Source organism: Amblyomma maculatum, chromosome 11 (genome assembly GCF_055883805.1).
Source record: "Amblyomma maculatum isolate TAMU_Amacu chromosome 11, ASM5588380v1, whole genome shotgun sequence".
Lineage (NCBI taxonomy): Eukaryota > Metazoa > Arthropoda > Arachnida > Ixodida > Ixodidae > Amblyomma > Amblyomma maculatum.
The window spans coordinates 115352727-115375655 of NC_139354.1; the positions used below are offsets into that span (position 1 = coordinate 115352727).

At 46.2% G+C, this 22929-nt stretch overlaps 2 non-coding genes and 1 pseudogene across 2 annotated transcripts; 2 read left to right on the top strand and 1 right to left on the bottom strand.

Moving 5' to 3' along the window:
* Window positions 1–395: 395 nt before the first annotated feature.
* Window positions 396–18868, top strand: LOC146174760 (uncharacterized; annotated as a pseudogene).
* Window positions 7773–7864, top strand: TRNAY-GUA (transfer RNA tyrosine (anticodon GUA)). The gene is given in 2 exon segments: window positions 7773–7809; window positions 7829–7864. It is a non-coding gene; the product is annotated as a tRNA-Tyr (tRNA).
* On the bottom strand, window positions 11037–11110 carry TRNAT-AGU (transfer RNA threonine (anticodon AGU)). The gene has a single exon. It is a non-coding gene; the product is annotated as a tRNA-Thr (tRNA).
* Window positions 18869–22929: the final 4061 nt, after the last annotated feature.

The window sequence follows — 22929 nt, forward strand, 5'->3', positions numbered from 1 at the left end:
TCTTTTGTCGAGTGAACTGGCATATCTTTTGAGGTTTGTTATCCTGACATTGCAGATGGAAAGCGGAAAACATATTAGGTCTTTTTAGAAACTGCTCACGAAGAAGTTGCGTAAGCTTTACAACCATTCTTTTGCGCCACGAAAATGCTATCCCCGTGCGTCATTTTCTCAAACATTTACAAACAAACCTACTTGCTCAAAAACTAACGCCATAAGGTAGATAATAGTTGAAAATTATCAGCAAAGCCATTCCTGGGCTCTTGCCATCAGGAAACGCATTTTTAAACTTGAGTATTTATTACCTAATTTAATGTTTTACGTTGTGGAAAGGAAACGACCATTCCGTCGATAGCTAAGTCATTCCACTTCCGGCTTTCGAGCGAAGCGGACGCGGGATGGCTGGCTCGTCAGGAGCGGTATCAGCGGCCCAGGCCGGCCGCGGAAACAAGTTTTTTGACGTTTCGGCTGACGAGTATCAGGTGATTCTGCCAAGTTTGCCAACCGGGCGCATTGTGCTTAATACTGTTTTTCATGCATGGTGATGTGAAGGCTCGACCGTACCGAGTTGAAGACTTCAGGGACGCGTTGGTTCGTTTTGGATTGTTCCCAGAGGTGGTCGCCCTGGGGGCGTACCAAATGAACCACTTTTGGGTAGTGACGTTTAAAGACGCCGAGACCACACGTAAGCTGCTCGCTGTTAGTGATATGAAAGTGAAGGGCCATCGCTGTGTAATCGTCGACCCCAACCACCAGGGCGTCCGGTTAAAGATTCACTGGCTGTTGCATGGCGTACCTGACGAAGACGTGTGAGCCGCACTGTTGCCGTATGGGACGGTGTCTGACATCGCAAGGGAAAGGTTGCGCGCACAAGGCGTCACCGACAAAGGGTCAACTACGCGCACCGTGTCCCTAAAGCTGAAGACAGGGGTGAAAATTGACGACATCCCACACCAGCTGCGAGTTGCCGGTGAGCCAGCGCTCGTCGTCGTTCCGGGCAGGGCTCCCCTGTGCCTTCGCTGCAAGACGACGGGTCACATCCGGAAGGAGTGCCAGGTTCCGCGCTGCGCTCGTTGTCGTCGTTTTGGCCACGACGAACCGCAGTGTGTAAACACGTATGCAAACGTCGCAGGGCCCGTGAGGAACGACATGTCGGAACACCTCATGGACGAGGCGGATGCGGAAGAAGCAGCTAAGGAGACGGGCACCACCTCAGCAGAAACAACGGTCACTCCCCCCTTCCCAAACGCGGACGAGGTCAAGGAGCAGGGTGTCAAGAATTTTCAAGCGTGTTCCGTCGGCGTCGCGGCCGCTAAGGTGGCCAGCAGCAGCAACTCAACTGGGGACACGGAGGTCAGTCACAACACAGTATTCATTCGCGAGACAGACAGCATGGTCGAATCTGAGGCAGCGAACTCGGCAGCGGTAGCGAAGCGGACACGCGACGACACGGAGGACCGAACACCAGGGCCCGCTGGCACAAAACAATCTTAAGACTGTCTTAGCTAAGTCCAGACTTAACTGGAGTCTAAAGAATAGGCCACTAGCATGGACGCTCAAGACTGGAGTCAAGACTGGGCTTCAGTCCTGACTTGAATAAGTCGCTTGTATGATTACGACTGTAGTGCTGTCTTGGTTAAGACACAAGGACGCCAGGTGTCTAAGTAGAGAAATTAGGGAAATACAGGGATGCGCTGGCACTGTCCCTGCTGTAAGATGTACAGGGTCGTCCACTCTAAGTGCGAACACGGTTCCGCGTGGCCGCACTCCGCGGAGCGCCAGCGGATCCGGCGCGTTCGCGCATCGAAGCAAAGCCGCGCAGGCGCGCAGGGGCCCGGGGGAGGAGCTTCGTGTCGTCTGCTTTCCAGCAATGCAAGCGAGGTGCGCGCCAGCGCTGTAGCAGACGACACGAAGCTCCTCCCCCGGGCCCCTGTGCGCCTGCGCGGCTTTGCTTCGATGCGCGAACGCGCCGGATCCGCTGGCGCTTCGCGGAGCGCGGCCACGCGGAGCCGTGTTCGCACTTAAAGTGGACGACCCTGTACACATTCCGTCAATTTTGCGTTGTGTAAAATCCGTGCCATTGCTTTTTGCGGCTTAAGATTGTGTTACGAGGAAAAATGCCCCAAGTGGTTGCTGAGGCCGTTCTGGGAAGCCACTCTGGTGAACATGAACCCGAAGCGTTCGACGTTCGGAACACGAGCCGTCTTAAATAAGCTTGGTCTTTCTAAAGACACCATTTAAGTCTGGACTTAGCTCGGACTTTATCGTGCAAGCCGGCCCAGGTCACGAGAACGCAGACGTCGAAGGACCGCCGACAAAGACTTCCGCGCCGGTACGGCGGGCGTCCTTTCGGCCTAGGCCGAACTTGTTATCAGAGAAAAGAGGGGTGGCAGCACCGCTCCCACCTCAGACTTGACACCTGCCACCATGGCGGGGTGCTCGGCCACAGACATCACTAAAGGTATGACCATGCTCCCGGGTATTCGTTCATCAGCAATGATTCGTCTAGACAAAGCCATTAGATTCGCGACTATTAATGTTCGAGGGCTCGCAGCAAGGCGCAAGCAAAATCAACTGTTTCGTTTGGTTAGCGAGCTAGAGCTAGACGTCATCGCGATTCAGGAAACTGAAGTTGATGGTGAAGAAGAAACCGGGCGAATGGTTAGCTGTTTTACTTCAAGATACAATGCCGTTGTAAGTCATGCAGTTGGTGCAGCGCCTGGTTGTGTGCTGTTTTTGCGTCAGTGCCTTGGTGTCACAATTCAAGCTGTCACGACTTGTGCGTATGGCCGCTTCGTTGTTTGCGATCTCGTGCTGTATTCATACGAATGGCGCATCATTTGTGTTTATGCACCGAACAACGTCGGTGAAAAGCGCGATTTCTTTGAAGGTATTCGTCAGTATTGCAACTCTGAAAGGCTAACTGTGATAATGGGAGACTTCAATTGTGTACTCTCCGCATCAGATAAAACGAGTAGAAGGCCGCATAGTGATGCCAGCACCTGTGTTCTCGCAGAATTGGTAAATGAGTTTAACCTTGTTGATGTGGCTGGATGTTTGGAGGGTGGGCGAGCTGCTCAGTTCACTCATTTCCAGGCTTCTAGCCACGCTCGACTCGATGGGATGTACATATCTCTTTATCTGGTGCCTGTATGCCACGAATACCATGTTAAGCCAGTATCGTTCATCGATCACTGCTTGGTCACCGTCACTATCGCTGGGAACAAAACTAAAAGTCAGGATTTGACTGGCAAATGTGGAAGTTAAACTCAAAATTATTATCTGATGACAGTTTCCAATCTGACGTTGAAAGGCATATAGCAAATATGAATGACAAAGGCGTAACAAAGTTAGGGGCTAAATGGGAGGTTTTTAAACAGAATGTCAAAATGACCGCATTGGAAAGATCTAGCGCTATAGCCAGAGAAGAATGGGTCGAAGAAAGGTCCCTTCACGTGAATCTACAGCGTCTAATCGATGTGGAAAGCAATAACCCCGGTTTGTTCATAGACGACATACGAGCCCTTAAGGGCAAGCTTGAACTACTCGACGTTGACCGATATCGCGGTGCCCTTGTCAGAGCTAGAGCCGAACGGCTGATAAGGGGGGAAGGTCCGACAAAAAGGGCGTTAGGCACAGAAAAGTGGCACGCTCGAAGGAATCAGATAGATGAAATTGAATACCAAGGGACCATTACCAACGAAAAGAAGGAAATCCAGCAAGCTTTCTTCGAGCATTATCGTCAGCAGTTCGTACGGTGTGCAGTTGATATCGAGAGTTTCAAGAGAGTTTATTAACCTTTAATGCCACAACTTGACGAAAAGACGACACGTGTGCTAGAGACCCCCATCACGGAGGACGAACTGAAATGCGCTATAGGGAATCTGAACCCCGGCAAATCGCCTGGGCCTGATGGACTTAGCGCCGCATTTTATAAAGCTTTCCAGGATTTTCTCTCGCCGGTACTGGAAAAAGTGTATAATGAAGCATATGAGCTTAATGTGCTGCCGCCGTCCTTTGCATCTTCTCATACAGTGCTAATTCCCAAAACGGAGGACCGAGGTCAATTACGCAGTGTTACCTCTTACCGGCCGATTAGTTTAACCAATGTCGACTATAAAATTTCAATGAAAATACTAGCTAAAAGACTGCAAACAGTTATTAAAGATATTGTTTGAGACCACCAAACATGCGTTATTAAAGACAGGTCCATTTTTACGAACATTCACATCGCGAGGGCCATTCTTAAATGTTGCGATGCTGATCGACTTGGAGTAGCAATGCTCCAAATAGATCTCGAAAAGGCTTTTGATAGAGTGCCCCACGACTTACTTTTGTGTATATTAGACTATGTCAAGGTCGGATGCGTCATCAGAGAAGGAAAGGCTATGGCTTACAGTGCTTGTTCAGTTCAGGCGTTCAGTCGTGTCCGACTCTTCGTGACCCTATGGACCATGTCACGCCACGCTTTCCGGTCTCTCACTATCTTCTTAACATCACATAGCTTCATCTGCAATGCCTCGAGAATGCCATCTAACCATCGCGTTCGCTGCCTACCCCTTCTCCGGCGACCCTCAACCTTTCCCAACATCAAATCTTTCTCCAGCGACTCCTCTCTTCTCATCAGATGACCAAAGTAGCTGAGCTTTAACTTTAGAATTTGACCCTCCAATGAGCAGTCAGGGTTTATGGTCGACAATATCGACTGATTTGATCATCTGGCAGTCCAAGGAACTCTTAAGATTCTTCGCCAGCACCGCAATTCAAACGCGTCAATTCTTCGGCGGTCAGCTTTTTTCACAGTCCAACTCTCGCATCCATACATCACAACTGGAAAGACCATAGCACGGGTTATACGGATCTTGGTTGGCAGACTAATGTCTCTGCTCTTTACTAGGCGGTCAAGGCTAACCATTGCTCTCTTTCCCAGAAGCAGGCGTCTCCTAATTTCATGGCTGCAGTCTCCTTCCGAGGTAATCTTGGCGCCCAAGAACAGAAAATCTGTCACAGCTTCCACTTCTTGTCCATTGATGCTCCAGGACTTGATAGGGCAAGACGCCATGATCTTCGTCTTTTTAATGTTCAGTTTAAGCCCAAACTTCTCACTCTCTTCTTGTACGCGCATCAGAAGTCTCTTGAGTTCCACTTCACTTTCTGCCATTAAAGTGGTATCATCCGCATATCTAAGGTTGTTGATACGTTTTCCAGCAATCTTCACTCCAGCTGAAGACTCGTCCAGACCGGCCTTTCTCATGATGCACTCAGCATATAGGTTAAATAGGCAGGGCGACAGTATGCAGCCTTGCCTCACCCCTTTCTCAATCGGAAACCAATCAGTAAGACCATGCCCAGTTCTGACTGTGGCCTCTTGCCCTTCATAAAGGTTCCTGAGGAGACAGATGAGGTGAATTGGAACTCCCATCTCTTGGAGAGCTTGCCCCAATCTGCTGTGATCTACGCAGTCAAACGCTTTCGCATAATCAATAAAGCAGAAGTAGATGGGTTTCTGGAACTCTCTTGCTTTTCCATGATCCAGCGAAGGTTGGCAACTTGGTCTCTAGTTCCTCTGCCCTTGCGAAACCCAGCTTGCACGTCCGGAAGCTCCCGATCCACATGCTGCTGCAGCCTACCTTGCAGAATTTTTAACATCACCTTGCTAGCATGCGAAATAAGCGCGATCGTGCGGTAGTTGGAACAATCTTTGGCACTGCCTTTCTTTGGAATGGGGATGTAAACTGACCTCCTCCAATCCTGTGGCCACTGCAGGGTTGTCCAAATCTTTTGACATAATGTATGCAGTGTGTTAACAGCGTCGTGGTTGAGGTTTTGAAGCAACTCAGCTGGAATACCATCAATTCCGCTAGCTTTGTTCTTAGCAAGGCTGGCTAAGGCCCATTCAACTTCACTCTTCAGGATGCCCGGCTCGAGATCAGTAATCACAACCGGCCTATGTTGGGTTTGCACATCCGGGTCCTTTTTGTACACTTCTTCTGTGTATTCCTGCCACCTCTTCTTTATCTCTGAAGCTTCAGTGAGGTCCTTGCCTCGTTTGTCCTTTATCACGCCCAGCTTAGCACAGAAGCTTCCTTTGATATCTTTGATTGTCTTATACAGAGCTCTTGTGTTCCTTAATTGGCTGTTGTACAGTGCTTGTACAACTAGGCTAATTGTGAACAAATCTGTTGGTGACAGTATTGCTGTTCAACGCTCAGTTCGTCAAGGATGCCCCCTTTCACCTCTTCTCTTTTGTATCTATCTTGAACCTTTATGTTTAAGCATTATCAAGCATGAGAAAGTGCGGGGCTTCAAGCTGCATTTAGTAGAAGTGAAGCTTTTGGCTTATGCCAATGATGTCGCGATGTTTTGTGTAGACTACGAAAGCATCGTAGAAGTTGTGAAAACTGTAAAAGATTTTTGCGCTGTAAGCGGCAGTGCTGTTAACTGGGACAAGTGCCTGGGCTTCTGGCATGGTGACTGGCCAGCGACCCCAGGCATTTTCGCTAACATGAAATTTGTTACCAACCCTGTCAGCTACCTTGGTGCCCCTCTTGAATCGTATCGGGACAGTGACCCATACTGGAAAAACCAAGTCGGTAAATTGAAAGATAGAGTGGACAAATGGAACGGATGGCAGTGGTCGGTGTTTGCTAAGGCCACGATTTGTAATTTGTTTTAGTGACAAAAGTTTGGTATGTGCTTCAAGTGTTATATTGTTCAAGAGCAAATGTCCAAAAGATGCATCGTATCGTTGCCGTTTTTGTGTGGGGGTCTTCGTGGGAACGGACAAGTCGGACAAATCTCTTCCGCCGGGTGAAGGACGGAGGGCTTGGTTTGGCACATCTGTTTCTGCGCCAGTTAGTCAATCGTCTCATGTTCTTGGGGAATGTAAAAAATCCATTTCTTCGTACGGTCTGTCAGTTACGCCTGTGTCAAGCTCTCCCGGGAATTGTCGTTTCTTCTGACCGCATGTCAGGTGGTGTCCACGGGTATCTAAGGGAAATGGTCTTGGCGTACAGGTTCTTGATGGTGCGGTTTGCTTTAGACTATTTGTGGAGTGTAAACCGGAAAAAACTGTATAAAGACTTGTGCGATGTGGTGCTTCCAGAACCGTTGTACAGAGCTGTGTACTCGTCCACAGTGGGCAAAAATGTTCTTAAAAGAGTGAAGAGGATGATGGTGCCGGCAGGGGTGAAAACGTTCTTTTTTAAGTTGCGCACTGGAACATTAGAGGTAAAGAAATGGAAGGATCAGAAAGGGCTTTTTGTACCCTGGGGTGTCCACTGCATAATATGCAGGAAAGAGGAGACGATTGAACACGTGTTTCTCGAATGCTGGGATGCCGTATTTTTATGGGACGTGCTCCAGAGGATGCTTAAAAAAGAACTACCCATAAGCCCACATGGTATCCGATTCTTGCCAGTAGAAGCGAACAATGATACACCGTTGGATCTTTTGATGCTACTGGCTCTCCACAGCATATGGAAAAGCAGAATGGCTGTAGAGCACGGTGACGTCGATGCACGTTCAGCGAGACAGCTCTTTAGAGAGAGCATACGGGCATATGTGGACGAACAGAAAGCTTTAGGATTAGAGCCAGGCCAGAATGGTTAGTTAGTTTTGAAGGGTTGTCACATATGAGGGATATTTAATCCGACAACTTCAGCTAAGGAAGGCTGAACCTTTTAGTCAATGCTTGATCTTTTATTTTGTCATGTTATTGATGTCATATGTATCTTTTTTCTGTACGTCCACGGTCAGGAAATAAACAAAAAAAACCGTCGATAGCTCAGTTGGTAGAGCGGTGGACTGTAGAGGTTCTCTTACTGCGGACATCCATAGGTCGCTGGTTCGAATCCGGCTCGACGGAGGATATTCTTTTGTCGAGTGAACTGGCATATCTTTTAAGGTTTGTTGTCCTGACATTGCAGGTGCAAAACGGAAAACATATTAGGTCTTTTTAAAAAGTGCTCACGAAGAAGTTGCGTAAGCTTTACAACCATTCTTTTGCGCCACGAAAATGCTATCCCCGTGCGCCATTTTCTCAAACATTTCCGAACAAACCTACTTGCTCAAAAAATAATAAATGTGTCTACCTTTTTCTCAGTACGCTGCTTCAGCAGCACCCGTGGTGGAAATTTATAGAGATGTTCGTAGCAAAAAAGGAAAAAAAAAACATTTTTTTCATGCTGCGTTGCCGCAAATCCATAGATATGACGCGGGATCGAATCCGGCCTCGGCGGCCACTTTTCGATGGAGGCGAAAAGCAGAGTGCCCGTGTGCTGTGCGATGTCAGTGCACGTTGAAGAACCCCAGGTGGCCGAAATTTCCGGAGTCCTCCGCTACGGCGTCTCTCATAGCCTCAGTCGCTTTGGGACGTTAAACCCCACAAACAAATCCATAGAAATGGATGTTGTGTATTTTCTGTCTCTGATGCAGAGAGCTTAGCTTTACCCAAGTTAAGGCGGACGACTATTGCCAGAAGCAGGTTCATTTCTGATGTTTAACTCAAAAGCTACTCGTTCACCAGTTGCAGTGACAGTGACGAAAGCTAAGCGAAAACATTTACCTTTATTCAAACATAAACATGAGGTATAGGGTAATTGAGGTGTTGGATTAATTTCCTCGACCTCGAAGTCAATGCAGACAGTTAGGAAGCCTTTGTGTTTGGCGACATGTGGGAGAATTTTAACCAAAAATGAAAATATGCTAGACAGTCTTGACCCCTTGTCATATTTTACAAAAACATCTCGCAAGATCTATTATGAAGACCGAATGTACTGTACAGTTTTGCACTGGCCAAATAAATACTGAGTATTTTAAACATTTCAAATCTACCCTCGCCCTTCTCAGTGTCCCGCTCCTCACTTAAGCAGAGAATATGTCGCATTTATTGGATTTGGGTTCATTTTTCTTCGCTCTTTTCGCTGGTCAGTTTAATGCAATTTAGCTCAAAAGTATTCAATACGATCTAAACATATCCTGTAGCTTAATCTATATTCTAGTGCAAGAAAAAAGGAACAGCAATTTTTTCACTCATTAAGTAAGCTTTTTATATATATTAGGAGATGAACCTTGGAGTTGTATTTAAAGGATTTCCCGGGCTCCGTACAGCTGCATTTGTATTTTATAAAACGTATAATCAGTGAACACACAGTGCTCCACTCTAAAAGGTTTTGTTTTGGGACAAACGTTAACTGCTTACTCGGAAAGTGTCGCTCGACGAATGACGGTACGTAAGAACTTTGTACGAGTACACCTGCATCCACTCAGGGGAACGCTTCTCAGCAGAGAAAAACTGTCCAACCATGGCATTGACTCACATGGGAAATATGAATGGAGGAACGCTCTACGGTTTCCCCCTGCAATCGACTTTTGCTATCTGCACTGCTCTCGATGTCACCTCCAAGTACTGCCAACGACAACGTTGTTCAGGCGGAGCTTAAGCTGTTCGCGCTTTGAATGATAAACCTGGAACGGAGGATACAAGACAGTAACCTAGGTTTTAACCTGTCATATAGATTAGGTGGAAAGGCGGTAGAGCAGCGCCTCCCCGGTTTGATGTATGCAGACGATATTGCGCTCCTAGCAGAGACACAGGAAGAATTGCAAACTCTAGTTAAGTTTTGCCGATACGAAGGGGACGCTCTAGGCTTCAGTTTCAGCGCAGTTACGTCGGGTCTGATGATTTTCAACGGCTCAACTGATCAAGGTCTTAAAATACAAGGCCATGAAATACCCAGAGTAGCAGAATATAAACATCTCGAGGTATGGGTAAACGAAGGATTGACATACATTGAAAAGCATGAGCAATCACTTAAGGCGAAAGGGCTAGGAAATGCCGGGATAATGAAGCATAGGGCATTTTGGTGATACACCAGGTGTGAGGTTTTAGGGGTATTAAAAAAGGAATTATGGTGCCCGGGCGTATTTTCGGAAATGCGGTTTTGTGCCTAAAATCAGAGGTACAGTCGACATTAGAAATAAATCAGAGAGCCGTCGGGCGATTAGTACTAGGTGCTCACGCCAAAACCACAAATCAGGCGGTACAGGGAGATATGGGCTGGGCATCATTTGAAGTACGGGCAGCTCAGAGTAAAATATATGAGGAACGACTGAAGGAATTGGACAGTAACTGATGTGAGCTATAGTATTTATATACCTATACCTAAAAAGCGTTGACTCACAATGGAGGAAAAGAACTAGGAAATTAACCAGTAAGAATGCTGGTCACATGGACGAAGAAATAAAGAGCGTTAAGCAACAGGTGAAAAAGAAAGAAGGTAAAGATTTGATAAATTTGATGGAAAAGAAACAGTGTGGAATGATACCGAAAGTGGAAAATGCAGATAAGGAAGGAAGCTTTCTTTGATAACTTAAGAGGCAGTGCCCTAATTTTTGAAGCTAGATAAGGGTACCTTAGAACATTTAGCTACAAAAAGAAGTTTAGATGACGCATGTGCTGTATGTGGTAACTCCACTGAAACAATTGACCATATTATACTCGAATGTAATGGTGTCCATCCGGAAGTCGATGAAGGCGCAGTCACTCTTCCTGAAGCTCTATTGTTTAGAGATACCAGTGGCCGGTGAATTTGCCTGCGGTGGAAGCTAGCAAAAAACGATTTATAGATTGGTGGCTTAAAAGCAGAGAAGTGACAAAATGTTAGTATCGTAGAAAAATAAATTCAACAAATAGAATGATGGTATAGTTAACCAGTCTAAAACAATAATTAAGATATAGCGGGGGAAAATGAGCATGATAGCAACTGCTACCACCCCGATTCAAAGGGGACGCTCCTATATTTCATCCATCTATCCATTAAGCTTAGAGACATACGGTTGGAGTTAGTAGAAAATGAACCAATTATAATTAGAATACAAGAATAAAGAAAAGAAATCCATCGCCATATCGGACGGCCTCTACGTCGTCCGTGCAGTCGGAAGCACAGCATTCATATGTACTCTTGTTTTGTTTCGGCCAGTCCGACACAGAAGGGAAATAACGAGCCGCCAGGTGCAAAGAAAGCAAAAATGTAACCAGGCACCGGCGAGATTCGAACTCACGATCTCCTGTTTACTAGACAGGCGCTTTAACCAACTAAGCCACGGCGCCGACGGAAGGAGTGGGAACATTTCCAAGTTTCGCCAGCTCCCTCTCAGGCAGGGCTCAAATACACCTGAAAAGCAAAAACCACACTTTGCAAGCGAACTGGTTCTGTGCAACATTTCGCAAGAGAAAGGACTTAGGAAAGATACCGTAGAGACTCCCCACGGCAAGCTCATTTGAAATGGAAGCCATGCACTTAGATCGCCTGACATGGACGGCAAGAAATGTTGCGATTAAAAATTAACAGCCAACACTGGTAGCAGTACAAAACATTTCATGCTTTAGTCTGGATGCTCAGCATTCACAAACCGCTTGGGGTGTTTTCACAAAAGCGTTATTGCCTGGAGACGTTTGTTCTGGTGCCTACAATCATCGCTTTGGCACCTCAAAACTAACTACTGGCAAATAATAATAATAACCATCAATATTTATTCTTATTGCACAGGAACAACCATATGGCCTTATTGATGCAGCACAAATAAACATAAAATATGCACACGCAAGTATTACATATGCAGAGAGAAGACAAAAAGAAGTTTCAAATAGCATATTACATGGAAAAAAAGTGAGACATGTATATAATGAAAATAAGCAGAAAGATGTCTTGAAAAACATAACGTAAAATACATCCAAAAGAGGAAATAACAAAATACTATCAAATGCAATACATAAATCACTAAAAGCGATAAAAAGGATCAGATATGAATACACATTTTAGTGCAAATATCAATAAAAGCAGATTTGAAGCAATTTTCAGAACATAGAAAAATGTAACCAGGAGTAAAAGCATGCATGAAGTAAACACAAATGACTTGAAAGAGGAAGTAGTATGTGAAAAAAAAGAACCATTCAGAATATGACGTTACGATCTTCCAAAAAAAAAAAATGAAGAAAGCGAGTTTCCGAAGACATCAACATGAGGGTAAAGAGAATTAAAAAGTCTCTGCATTCTGTCCAGAGAGAGTGAGAATGCAGAAGCGGGGATATAATAATAATAATAATAATAATAATAATAATAATAATAATAATAATAATAATAATAATAATAATAATAATAATAATAATAATAATAATAATAATAATAATAATAATAGTAATAATAATAATAATAATAATAATAATAATAATAATAATAATAATAATAATAATAATAATAATAATAATTGGTAAAAATGCACAAGATAACAAGCCCACTCAAGCGCACAGACTTGTGAACGAAGCCGGGCAGTACAGCTTCATGCATAGGTTCCGAGCTGTGCACAAAATTAACAAAATGTTCAAAGTAGGATTGATACAAATACATGAATAGGAAAAAAACGTGAAAAACGCTAACCTACAAAATGAAAAAAAAAAAACAATTTACGAGACATTCTCTGGGGTTTCAAAACAACGTACGCCTTCTGTATAACAAACTCACAATATTTATTACTAGTTAACAAATATTCCAGAATTAAGGAGCGCAAGTGAACCATAAACATTCAGCCATATTGCACAAATTTCGGAATGTACTTACTAATTCTTCCGGAAAGAGACGAGCGACGTATTTATTTCAAGCTTATTGTAGCTGGAAGGTATATAAAAACTCTTTTTTTTTTTTCGTTAGAATAAACACGGAAAACAATTATTCTTTTCTGCATGGCGTAAAGGCAGCGTTTTGGATATTCTTGAGTTTGAAAGATACATAAAAGCAGTTCTTATACAAAATTTTAAATAAAAAACTTCTTCCCAAAGATAATATTCATGCTAAGTGATATGCTGCTACTGTGAAGCTTAATACCATAGGAGAGACGAGAAGCTGTTCTCCGTAAGGCACTCTTTATACCATCTAATTTGTAAGCGGAGGTGGAAGTGGTGGAAGCGGAAGTGGAATTATGGTAGAGTGAGACCATATCGTAGTATCGACGTATCTAATCTTTTGTGAAACATTTTTGTTGTACGTGCATCATATGACGAGCTAAGGGAGTATATGAGTGCACATATCGTTATTAATTGTTTGGCTACCTCTCCTATGTGATTATGTCATGATAACGTGCTGTCGAATGTCATGCCTCAGTTTTTTGTGCAGTCAACTAGCAGAGTGGGGACATTTGAACAACTTCCATAGCAAGTATTATGCAAGGAAATTTGTTTTGAAGTCAGCATGCCTTTATATGGCATGTGGAGGAATATAATGTTTTTTTCTTTTCCTTTTATAGATAGCTTATTACGGGCAAATTATGAAAGAAAGCGTTTTGTATTTGTTTGTATTCAGCGCCCGAAATCGTTATACGATGCCGCAGGCAGTACAAGGGCAATGCCGTCTATATACAAGCATTGTTTGGATAGAAGTGGCATAGTGGCTGACTCTATATTTGGTTATTAAATGAAAGGAGTTTCACAGCCGGCCTTTGGAATGCACCAGATTTAATATCTAATAACTTACCGTAACATCCACAATTTCTTTACACATTTTTGTCTGTGAAATAATCGTAAAACAAAACGTTCTGTACGGCACTCTGAAGCCAACTATAACTCTATTTTATCAAGTAGAACTTGATTATTAATTGCTTCAAACGCCTTCTCAAGGTTACTAAAAAGTGTTAGGACAATATTGTATATACCCAGTTCAAACCAAACGAGTTCATTAAAATGATTCTAAACGGTGAACACTACTCTGACCTGAATTAAAGCCGTATAATACGCGGCTCAATGAGCCCTATTTTTATCAGACTGCTACCATATGACCATGAACGACTTTTTTTTTTTCAAGAATGCAGGCTATTGAATAAAGGATCGCTACTGCTCTGCTCTTATCGTAAGTATTACATTATTAATTCTTAAGAAGTAGTCTTACTAAACTAGTTCTGAGCTTTCCACAAATCAGGCCTGTTTTCAGGGTTTCATTAATGATGTAAAGGAGTATTCATTTATCAAAATTTACAATAACATCCGCGACTCTGGTGCCATTATAACCAGGTGACCTTGTGATGCGTATCGTTTCCACGATATTCCAGAGTTCCCTTTCCGAGATAGAAGGCAAATTACCATAATTAGTTCAAGGCACATGGCAACTAGAGCTAATGACAAGGGAAGAAGAGAGACAGGCGGACACCACGAACGCTAGACATCAACTTGGCATTATTCCGGACACATTCAATATATAGGCAAATCATTTATACAGACGTTCACATTGCGTATGCAAATGAATCTTCCGGTTCAAGAATAGTAAAGATAAGTATGGCTTGCTTATGCACAACTGGGTTCCATGCAAATGAGAAAGTGTTCAGTATTTCCCGTTCCTTCTGGTCTGGACTTGAAAAATCACCCTTGTCTGATTCTATATATCAGAGCCCAGTTATCCTTACAACGTTTACATTGTGCCGCCAACTGTCCCGAGCCTGATAGTGCATGGTTGTGCGCAGTTTATGAGCGCAGGTACTCGCCTTCATCGCATTTAACCCCATCGCAGGCCTACCAGAAAAAAAGGCGTTCAGACTGTGGCCCAAAATATTCCGTGAGAAGGTTTCAATCAGGCATCTGCAGCATGCGGAGTGCTAAATGTACACAACCTGGCAACATATATTATCGCTTACCTAATTTGTTAAATCATTACCAACGCATTATATTTACAACTACCTCTTCATCACTTGCCACGCACCCCACACAGCCTCAGCTCCTCCTTCCAATTATACTAGCCAATTACGGCCAACAAATGCTACAGTTCATAGGATCCAGCTTGTAGAATAATCGGGATTATAATGTAATTTTTACTCCTATGTTTTGCGCCTTTCAGAAACAGCGAAAACTTTTCTGTCCCTAGTTGATATTTTGAACTTGTGTTGGTGGCAGGGTATAAACACATGTGTTTACTTAATATATCCATCTTTCCTCAGTAAGACATTATGATCTCGTTTTATTGCATACATTGGTTGGAACCCTAAAACCTATAACTATATTTTGTGTATTCACTCTTTTGGTTAATAAGATGAACTCTCACACTTTCTACCGGACCTTTGCCATTCAAGACTCGCCGTTAAGTCCAATTTCCCACAAATACAAGTGAAAGTCTAAACGCTCAAACAGTTACGCTTGAACGCTACTCAAGATTCTGGTCGCAACCAGGTTATCCGAGCTGCTTCAATTGGTGAAATGCGACCTAAACCTTTTACCTATCTACTTCCCGCTCTTGGCGTGGTCTCGTTATCATTCCGAGAGTGTCTGGGGGTGTAGCTCTGATGGTAGAGCGCTCGCTTGGCATGCGAGAGGCATTGGATAGATACCCAGCACCTCCACAGACATTTTTGTTTTTCATCACCGGCGTCATGTATTTTATTTCATACGGTGTTTCATATGCGAAGGGTCCATTCTTACTACCACCTTACGCAGCACAAAACGTTTATCCTCCGCCGTCCCGTCCTTCTTTGAACTAATGAAGTCATTTGTGAGTTGACTTGATAATGACCAACCATCCAGCTCTATGCTTTAGTTCGCAGAATAAAACATTTCTTTTGACGCTGCACTGCTAATTCTAGGAAGGCTGTTACGGTAAGCATGCTATCAGTGGTTGCACAGGAAATGGACAGAAATGACAACTGCAACGATCGTTCTCCCCATTATAGTAAAATGACCTCACGAGCTCCTAAAGCACTACGCAAGCAAAATATAGGCTTTGATTCCAGCATAAGACACGGCTGATATGTCCCCAGGATTTCTTTCGTTCTCGAACTCGCGGAGCCATCCTAAACATGTTCACAATATCCAGTCTCCATCTTGAAAGACACGAATATTGTCTCCCGAATGCTGGTGCAACTACGAGCACTATATACGATACTTGTCTTTTACATTTGTCATCACTTGTACTGATACTATGAGTATATCATCATAACTACGAATACTTTTACAGAATAAGCCGCATTCAACACACCGTTAGGACAATCACCGCCATCGAAGGAGAAGTGTGGGGAGACCCAGCTACGGAGAGAGAGAGAGAGAGAGCATAGAAGAATAGAAAGACAGGGAGGTTAACTATGCGATTCCCATTAGACTACCCTGCACGTGCAGAGGAGAACAAAGAGAGAAAAAAGGAAAAAAAGAGCGGCAAGGCAAGTTGTTCATCACATGCCCAGAGGTCTGTTGTAAAATTGGGCAGAGGGAGCACACTTAAAGTGTAGAACTCTACAGTCCTTTAATACCTTAAAAATCACCTTACCTGCTGTCCTTGCTGATGATGGTATCGTCCAAGGGCCCAGCATCTTAGCTTCTGAGAGGGCGAAAGCCCTAGCGGCGAAGCGTAGGAGCCAGGAAGGCACGCTTTCGCTCAAACTGAAGGCAATCACAAAATACGTTCGCTATCGTTTAATCACTGCCGCACTACTGAAATACACTACGGAAATTCCAAACTTAATGTTGGGCAGCAGATCCCGGTGCGGTGGCCTTGGGAAACATCTACAGAGCATTAACTAGCGATTTTGCCCTTTGTTGGGATATTCTATCACATACAGCATATTCCCATCTTGCATAAACTCTCAACTAGGGGGGAGTCAGTGCGGACACTTTTTGTGATTGAGGGCGATGGCTTATAGAGAAATAAGTTATACTTGGGCGAATCTGACGAACATTGGGGTCTATGGGAAACATAAATCGTATAGAATTCAGAAGGGGCTGCATGGCGGTAGACGCCTCCGTTCCCACCGGTAGAACGGGGGAACGAGCGTACCGCTTCGGCGTTGGCGGTTTGGCGTTAGATCTTTCTGTCGCACATTTGGCCGCGGCTTGTAAGATGGTCGCCGTTCAGGGGTGCTTTACAGTTGTTGTCTCGGTGTTCATAACAGCGGCCTTGTCTCCGTCATTACCGGGCTGTGGGTGCGTGCGTTTCATCGGGCAGGACGCACTGGATGCGCTGCCGTTGTCCGTTCACGTCACGGCGACGCTGTCCATTACTGTTGACGACTCGTCTACCGGTGGGCTTTCATTCTCCTTCGACGACTTCTCTGCCGTCCCATGTGAGGCTCTTACTGTAGGCTGGATCTCCTGGCTGCCAGCCTCTCGTCGTCTTTTCTTGCAGGATGCGCAGAACCCTTATTGCTGCCTGTCCTTCCGCCCCTTCCACTCCTCCGGCACCCTTGAAAGCTCCCCCAACTCTTTCACTGCAATCATATCTGCTGGCTCCGTCCTTAGCGTGAATCCTGTTGCCGCTACATAGGTACTCAGGCAGTCGGCGTCAGCATGCTCGAACTGTCTGCCTTGAGAACATCGCAGGACCTTGCATTTCCTGCGGATGTGGCCCGTGCCGCGGCAGTGAAAACATTGCATTGGTCTCCAGGGTGCAACAACGATCGAGGGATATCACGCGACGCGTTTCTGGTGAAGGAGATCGCCCAATTTCATGCCTGTATTCAGCTATAAGAGCACAACTCTTGTCGTCGAACTTTTCTCGAGGACACCCTGAACTCACCAGCGATCTCGAGTTACCTCGGTAACTTTACCTAAAGCTGCGAAGGCCGTCTTGATATCTTCGTCTTCCACGCCATGCAACATCCACTCCAGATGCTATTCCCCATGAATAATGATGTTTTGACGGGCTTCTACTTGTAGTTCCTATGAAACAAGAAGAGGCTTGATTGCCTCCTCGCTAATGAAGGCTACTTCCCAGACGTGATTCATTAGTACGCCCTCAGTGCCATCACGTCTTGAAGAGTACTAGTCTTGGCCGGGCTGTCTCAAAAACCTTCGAAACAAATGGTCGCACTCGCATGTTACCATGAAGAAAAACGATGTTGCAAATACGTCCGGTGATCAGCTGTAGCAAAATAATGGTGTATTCATCTTACACCGGCATTTTAATGATCTTTCACATCTATAGCCTGTTTCCGTGTCGGCAATGGCCGCTGTCGCTGCTCCTTTAGAGCCCACGATTCTACATCTGTTTCACATTGGTGGCCTGAAGTACAAAAAAATCATCTGAACTACACCTCCATTTTATTTCTTTACTGCCTGCATTATCATGAAAGCAGTATAACCGGCAAAGAACGCAAGGACGTGCCACTGCCACTGTTTACGAGTAATATCAAGTCATTTTGCCCAGTTTTCCATCTGAGCTACACCCGCGCCGGTTAGAGGTAATAGAAAAACATCGCATTGTGCGAGCAGAGTTGCACACCCATGGACGCACCCATGGACGCCCGAATAAGAAATGTAATCACTTTCCAATCTTTATAAGCTTTCTGGTGCTCGCTCTCGCTTTTTGACGTAAGTGCCTCACTTTGTACAGTGTGCGTTTCATATCAGAGTGACTAGACGGCACACTTTAGTACACGGCAGCCCTTTCCTCACAGAGCCCCCTCCCCACTCACATGTCGATTGTCAAAATAGAATGAAAGAGCACTTAATAAGGGTTGCGTACTGAGGTTGCCTCTAAATTCTATTGTTCAGAGCTCCTTAACACTGGGTAGAAATCTACTTTCTCTTATTCTATGCTAGATACTGACCAATATGGATACATTTTTCGCATAAATATATATTATTTGACATAATTTAGTCCTGGCCACTTCGTGCGGAAGTGATATTAGTTGCTGAAAATTCGTATCAGAATTAACGAGCGACAGTAGTTCCAGCATAGAAAAGCATTCCATGGGTAAAGGAAATTACGAGAGTGAATTTCCTGTGTTTGGCGCCATTCTGGGTCTTGAGCACACTCGCAGACCTATAGGAGCAGTCCCCTCGTCGTCATACAGCATTCCTCGAGGTCCTGGCTTTCTTCTAGAGGAGGAGGAGGCACTGCGGTAGCTCGAGGGAGCGGACGTGCTTCGCATGAGCTCCGCAAATTTCGACCAGCCAGGCCCGATCATCTCAACGGATCTCCAAAATTCTTGTTGGAGCTTGAAGAGGAACAGAAGCGGACCACTTGGACAGCAAATTCGAAGAGGTGGGCCCATTTTTGGGTTTTCTACCGGACTTTGCGTTTGCCAAGCGGCGGGGTGCGAGCTAAGCCTCGTTAGGCCTAGCGCGACAACGGGCGTTCGAGGACTCTCCGGCCTCGTCACGAGCGACGACGGCGATGGCGACGGCCCTCTACCTCGACAACCGACCCAACACTGAGAGGGCATCAGAAGCATCACCAAAAGATTTCATGGAAACCCAGGAGATAGAAGAAGATTGCCACGTCAGCACTCGGCCAGCGGCTGAGGCGGGAAACGCTGCGATTTTCGCGCCAAACGAGGTCGCCATGTTGGGCCCGTAGGGCTCGCAGAGCGAAATCGAGCAGGAAGATGACCAAAATTGGGAATTAGCCAGATCGAAACGCAAGAGGAAACCCCGCAAGGAACGAAAAAATCCCGGAGATCTCCCGCCACCCGCCCAAGCGGAATTAGGTGCGAAAACGCCGGGGGGCGCCTCGACGGCAGCTGGAACGCCAGCTTCGCTGTAGCAAGACAAGAAGGAAGCGGCGCGCCGGCCAGGCCCAAGATTGCCGCCGCTCCCGAAAGACGACTTCAAGGTGATCCTGAGACCGAGGGGCCTCGTGATACGATCGCTACAAACCCATCAAGCCGCCCGAGCCGTTGTCGCAGCGACCGGTGCAAAGTGCAAGAGCGAAGACATAATTATAAGACTACGAAACGGTTCGATTATCATCATAGTCAGCACAGACGATGAAGATACGGCCCAGAACGTAAGACGTATTACCCATCTTACGTTTGACAACAGAGCGTATGAAGTCAACGCCTACGTAGCAGCCCCCGAAGGCACTCAGAGAGGCATGATCCACGGTATAGAACCGGGGACATCATCTGCCGAACTCAAAGCCAACCTAAGGGTGCGGACGCAGGGAGTCAAGATCCACAGCGCCCGGATGCTTGGAAAGTCAAGTTCATCCGTCATCACGTCTGACGGACCCACCACACCAAGACAAGTACTATACTACGGAGGAGAGATGTGGTGCTACCCATACCGCCCGACGCGGCAGATTTGCTATATCTGCTGTCAGCAAGGACACAGATCGGACGTCTGCCCCAACCCGGGAAGCAAGGCCTGCAGACTCTGCGAAACGCAGAATCCAATGGAAGGACACTCATGCACAACCAAGTGCCTGGTCTGCGGAGGCGATCACGCAGCCGGCACGAGGGAGTGCAAGCACCGGCTCAAGACGGCCGAAGAGCTGCGAGGAGGACCCACACGAGGCGGGCCCACACAGCGACAAAGCCGGAGGCGGAACCGAAAGGGAAGACGTGGACCAAGGTGGTTCAGCTCGGAGCGGACCGGGAGCCAGGCCCGGGATGAGGCGAGCCCGTCCAGAAGCCGGTCGCGGAGCCAGAGCCGGGGCCAGAGTCGGACCAGAGACGAGTCCTACCCACCCCTGGTAAAGCAAAGCGGAGACCCGGGACAACAAAAGCAACAACAGAAGAAAGGTGGAGTGAAGGTGAGCTGGGGAGCAGGCCCTCCCAAATCACTTTTTTCGCACTCGGGAAAACAAAATCAAACAAACAATGAAAAGAAACTCGCTGAGGAGAATAGGGCACTTAAGAAGGAGCTCGAACTCTGCCGAGAGGAAACGCGGAAACTTAAAAAAAGAATAGATGACCTCATAAGGGAAATGCAGCTCCAGAGACAGTGTTCGCCCCCGCAAATAATGAACCCGGCCCCGCAAGCGCCGGAACAGCCCTTGGAGCAGCACACACAACAACCACAAATCTTAGAGAGCAAATTGGCAAATTTTATGAGTATGATGCAAAACCAACTGATGCAATTGCAGCAGAAAGTAGCACTACAAGATCAGAATTTCCGAACATACGTTAAAAGCCAAAAAACACAAAAAACCACAAACGACGCCAGGGACAGGCTTTTTAATGAAAGAAGATTCGGGGCAGAAAACCAAAGTGGAAAAAGCAGTGACGCAGCATGGCAGGACAGAACCAATTAGATACATGGCAGTGGAACTGCAGGGGAAACCGGCGCAAGCAGGGACTCCTCCAGCAGTTCATCAATACCAGACACACAGCTCCGGACATCATCATGCTACAGGAGACTAACACCACACCCACCCTGAAGGGATACACATGTCAGGAAAAGGACGCGTCGCTACCCTCATCAGCAATAAGCTGGTCACCATAGCACACAAAGAGATTGAGGGCACACAGATAGAACATATAATAACAGAAATTATACCCAAAAAGAAGCACAAGGCAAAGAGCACCTTCGTAGTTAACCTTTACAGCCCCCCAAAACAAAAGGGTGGTGATTTCAGCAAGCTCTTTTCGGAAGCAAATAAACTAGCCAAGAAGAACACCTTAGTAATCGCGGGTGACTTCAACGCAAGAAGCGCGAGCTGGGGATGCCAAAAAACAGAGAGAAAGGGGAAACAGATATGCGTGGCGGCGGAAAGCATAAACTGTGACCTCCTAACGGACGAAAATCAACCGACTAGGCGAGGTAACAGTGTGAGTCCAGATACCTGCCCTGACCTCACCTATATTAAAGGAACAAAGCAGGCCGAGTGAGAAAATCTGCTGGAAGACCTAGGCAGTGACCACTACATACTAAGAACGACAATTAAAGCAGCCAACGTAAAGAAGAAGATCTGAACGGCCCACCTTACCAACTGGGACGCCTTCCGCAAACACTGTGAACAACTAAAAGGGGAAAGCACTTCCGTGGAGGAGTGGGGCCAACAACTGAAACAAATACAAGAACTCTATACGAAAGAAATAGATAGAACAGAACAAGTACCGGAGGTGGACAAGCGGCTGCTCGGGCTATTGGAGGCAAGACGCGGGCTCACCAAACGCTAGAAAAAGCAAAAGCTAAATAAAAAACTCAAAAAGAGGATCGCGGAAATCACGATAAAGGCAGAGGAGTACGCAACACAACTGTCCAGGTAGGGATGGCAGCAGTTCAGCAGCTCACTGAACGGCACGCTCAGCACGGCCAACACGTGGCGCATACTAAAGGCCCTCATGGACCCAACCAAGACAAAAACAAAAAGTGGCAAGGCAATTCAGAAATTGGTCCATCAGTACGACGGAACAGACGAAGAACTGCTAGAAGCAGTCCGCATCAAATGCCACGGAAAGGACAACCTCCAGGGCTACGACGGGGAGTACCAAGGGGCGGACAATCCTGCAATAGACAGGCCGATCACGAGAGAGGAAGTCCAGGCGGCGATAAGAGCGACAACACGAAATACAGCAGCCGGCGCAGACAAGATCAAGAACGCCTTGATTCGCAACCTCAGCGACGAGGCAATCGACCAGCTCACGGTGTACCTCAACATGCTGTGGGCAGAGGGGATGGTCCCGAAGGAGTGGAAGCACGCTGTCGTGGTTATGATACCCAAGCCCGGCAAGAAGCTTCAGATAGAGAACCTGAGACCCATTTCCCTCACGTCGTGCCTTGGCAAATTGTACGAGAGAATCGTCACCAGGAACAACATCTAGAAGCCGAGGAGCAGTACCCGCACAGCATATTCGGCTTCCGTGCGAACCTGTCAACGCAAGACGTCCTACTTCAGATCAAGGAAGAAATCATAGACACGGCACCCAGAACTGGCGAAAACATTATCATGGCCCTGGACATCAAAGGGGCCTTCGACAATGTTAGCCACGAAGCCATCATGGAAGGCCTAAACAACGCCAATTGCGGAAGGAGGACCCACGACTACGTAAGATCCTTCCTATCAGAACGCACAGCGACAGTGAGGTTGGGAGACCTGCGAAGCGACACCTTCACCACCCCACGAAAGGGCACGCCGCAAGGATCCGTAATCTCACCACTGCTCTTCAACATTGCGATGATCGGACTGGCCAGAAAACTCAGCAAGATCGATGGCATCCAGCACGCAATGTACGCCGACG